Source organism: Aegilops tauschii, unplaced genomic scaffold (genome assembly GCF_002575655.3).
Source record: "Aegilops tauschii subsp. strangulata cultivar AL8/78 unplaced genomic scaffold, Aet v6.0 ptg000906l_obj, whole genome shotgun sequence".
NCBI classification, from domain to species: domain Eukaryota; kingdom Viridiplantae; phylum Streptophyta; class Magnoliopsida; order Poales; family Poaceae; genus Aegilops; species Aegilops tauschii.
This window is the reverse complement of record NW_027333125.1, coordinates 1-4,178: the sequence shown is the minus strand read 5'-3', so window position 1 is coordinate 4,178 and position 4,178 is coordinate 1. Positions and strand designations below refer to the sequence as shown.

The following is a 4,178-nucleotide window of genomic DNA, read 5'->3' as shown; positions in this document are numbered from 1 at the left end:
CAAAAAAGCGTATTCGTAAAAATATTTGGAAGAAAAAGACTTATTTTTCCATAGTACAATCTTATTCTTTAGTAAAATCAAGATCATTTTCGAGCGGTAATGAGCATCCAAAACCAAAGGGTTTTTCTGGGCAACAAACAAATAATAAGATTTTGGAATAATATGAATTGACTTATCAAAAAAGAATTCCAATTATTTAATAATTTGATTCTTCTTTGAATGTACTTTTATGTGTCGAATTACTCGGTACAATATTCTTAGAACAAAAAACCCCTCTTATCTTATATATACAAGAAAAAAAAGTTTTGTTTGGTATACTGTGTGCTAAGTATTCTTTTCTATCAATGAACTTTTCATAATTTTCATAATAGAATCCTCATATTCTATTATGAAAATTATGAAAAGTGGAGTATTCTTACAATAGGACTTACAACTTCCACCTATCTTCTCCAAAATCATAAGGTTAGTAAATCTTATTAATAAGAGCATAAAGACTTTCATTCTAGAAATTTTTAAAAAATCCAAAAAGCCTTTTCCATTTATCCATTTTAATTTCATCATTAAATAGAAACCCTTTTGGATTTTTTTCATTGTATTGAAAGAATTTTCAAATGTAAACGAGAAATTAATTAGAAAAAATTAGTTCTACAATTGCAAGTTAGAAAAAAGAAATTCCAACTCTTTCAAGCAGTGTTTGTGTTTCTATTGGGCAAAGCAAGAGTTTATTGTAAAAAAAAAATGGAAACGATACTACCAAACGAAGTCTATTTTAATGAAAACTCTAATGTTCCTAAATTTTATGGACTTTCCCAATATCGACGATTCCCAAGATAATAGCTATTATTCTTTTAAGTTACCTATTATTTGAAGTTAGCCGCCATGGTGAAATTGGTAGACACGCTGCTCTTAGGAAGCAGTGCTCAAGCATCTCGGTTCGAATCCGAGTGGCGGCATTCTTGAAAAAGAATACAATAGATTAGAAATCAATTCGAAATTTACAATTTTGTAATGGGACCTTCCCCTTATGCTATTTGCAACTTTAGAACATATACTAACTCATATCTCTTTCTCAACGATTTCAATTGTGATTACGATTCATTTTATAACCTTATTAGTTCGTGAACTTGGAGGATTACGTGATTCGTCAGAAAAAGGAATGATAGTTACTTTTTTCTCTATAACAGGATTCTTAGTTTCTCGTTGGGCTTCCTCGGGACATTTTCCATTAAGTAATTTATATGAGTCATTGATCTTCCTTTCATGGGCCCTGTATATTCTTCATACCATTCCTAAAATACAGAACTCTAAAAATGATTTAAGCACAATAACTACGCCAAGTACTATTTTAACGCAAGGCTTTGCCACATCGGGTCTTTTAACTGAAATGCATCAATCCACGATACTAGTACCTGCTCTACAATCTCAGTGGTTAATGATGCATGTCAGTATGATGTTATTAAGCTATGCAACTCTTTTGTGCGGATCCTTATTATCTGCCGCTATTCTAATCATTAGATTTCGAAATAATTTCCATTTCTTTTCTAAAAAGAAAAAAAATGTTTTAAATAAAACATTTTTCTTTAGTGATATTAAATATTTTTATGCAAAAAGAAGTGCTTTAAAAAGAACCTCTGTCCCTTCATTTCCAAATTATTACAAATATCAATTAACGGAGCGTTTGGATTCTTGGAGTTATCGTGTCATTAGCCTAGGATTTACCCTTTTAACCGTAGGTATTCTTTGTGGAGCAGTATGGGCTAATGAGGCCTGGGGATCCTATTGGAATTGGGATCCTAAGGAAACTTGGGCATTTATTACTTGGACCATATTCGCAATTTATTTACATAGTAGAACAAATACAAATTTGGAAGGGTACGAATTCTGCACTTATAGCTTCGATAGGATTTCTTATAATTTGGATTTGTTATTTTGGTATAAATCTATTAGGAATAGGCTTACATAGTTATGGTTCGTTTACATTAACACCTAAATGATTACATAAAATAAAACCTTCATGAAATGAAGGTTTTTACTTTTATGTTTTATTTGAGAACCCCTTGAACGCCTTCTCAAAGGGTTCTCAAAAATTCGAGATAGATCTAATTATACTTTTTTACTTATTTCTGCATTAATAGAGCAGACGAGTAAAAAAAAAGCAAACCTATTTAGGATAATAATTGGATAAGAGAGCCTCTACCCTGTCAACGGATAGGGAGAGAACAAAATCTGGATAAATACCAATTCCTATTACTGGTAAAAAGATACAGATTAAAATAAAGAGTTCTCGTGGTCCAGAATCCACAAAATTTGCGTTTGGAACATTAAATAGCTTGTATCCATAGAACATCTGGCGTAACATAGATAATAAATAAATAGGAGTTAATATCATTCCAATTGCCATTACAAAAGTAATTAGTGTTTTTGGCATTAACAGAAATTTTGGACTAGTAATTAGTCCAAAAAATACTACTAATTCTGCGACAAAACCACTCATTCCTGGTAAGGCAAGAGAAGCCATTGAAAAGCTACTAAACATGGTAAAAATTTTAGGCATTGGGATGGATATTCCCCCCAGTTCTTCGAGATAAACAAGACGCATTCTATCAGAAGCGGTTCCTGCCAAGAAAAAAAGTGTAGCACCAATAAATCCATGGGATAATATTTGTAAAATAGCTCCATTGAGTCCAATGTTGGTTATGGAACCAATTCCTATAATTATGAAACCCATGTGAGATACAGAGGAATAAGCTATTCTTTTTTGAAATTTCGTTGACCAAGAGAAGTTGAAGCTGCATAGATTATTTGGATCGCTCCTATTATTACTAACCAGGGCGAAAATAGATAATGAGCATGAGGTAACAATTCCATGTTGATCCGAATCAATCCATATGCTCCCATCTTTAATAATATTCCCGCTAAAAGCATACATGTACTATAATGTGCTTCCCCATGGGTATCTGGTAACCACGTATGTAGGGGTATAATCGGCAATTTGACAGCATAAGCAATAAGGAAGCCAAAATATAAAAGTATTTCCAAGGTTGCAGGGTATGATTGATTAATTAATCTTTCCAAATCTAATCCTGGTTCGTTGGAACCATATAAGCCCATACCCAGAACTCCGATTAAGAAAAAAATGGAACCGCCTGCAGTATACAAAATAAACTTTGTAGCTGAATATAGACGCCTCTTCCCCCCCCACATGGATAAAAGTAAGTAAACAGGAATTAATTCTAACTCCCACATGATAAAAAAAAGTAAAAGGTCTCGCGAAGAAAATAATCCTATTTGACCACTATACATTGCGAGCATCAGGAAATAGAATAATCGCGAATTCCGTGTAATTGGCCAAGCTGCTAAAGTAGCTAAAGTAGTGATAAATCCTGTCAATAAAATAGATCCTAATGAAAGTCCATCGATTCCCAATCTCCAGTGGAAATCGAAGACATCTATCCATTTATAATCCTCCTTTAATTGGATTAAGGGATCCTCCAGTTGGAAATGATAACAGAACGCATAAGTCATTAGAAGGAATTCTAATAAACAAATAGATATAGTATACCACCTAACGACTTTGTTTCCCTTATGAGGTAAAAAGAAAATTAATGAACCTGCAAATATCGGCAAAACAACAAGTATTGTTAACCAAGGAAAATAACTCATGATAAAGTGATAAAGACAAGATACGTTTTGACCAGAAAAGCCCGTGCTCGATTATTTCGAGCACAGGCTTCTTCGGTAAAGAGGAATCAGACGATTCGAGTGAAGTTTTTTGTAACGTATCAATAAGATAGAGCCATGCTACGTGTTGTTTCAGGCCCTAAATAAACGCGGACACTTAAAAAATCTGTCGGGCAGGCAGATTCACATCTCTTACAACCCACACAATCTTCGGTTCTCGGCGCGGAAGCAATTTGCTTGGCTTTACATCCATCCCAGGTATCATTTCTAATACATCTGTTGGACAAGCTCGTACACATTGAGTGCATCCTATACATGTATCGTAAATTTTTACGGAATGTGACATTGGATCTATAAATTTTTCTTTTCAACATAAAATTTTTCGATCTGGTAAAAATGAAATTAGTACTATAATGAGTCATATGTATTGTAGACACCAGACGAAGCAATGGTTTATCCAAACTTCAAAAATAAAAATCTATTTTTTTAATCTGTTT

At 33.2% G+C, this 4,178-nt stretch overlaps 1 non-coding gene across 1 annotated transcript; it reads left to right on the top strand.

The window, feature by feature from the left end:
* Window positions 1–873: 873 nt before the first annotated feature.
* TRNAL-UAG (transfer RNA leucine (anticodon UAG)) lies at window positions 874–953 on the top strand. Its single transcript has one exon. It is a non-coding gene; the product is annotated as a tRNA-Leu (tRNA).
* Window positions 954–4,178: the final 3,225 nt, after the last annotated feature.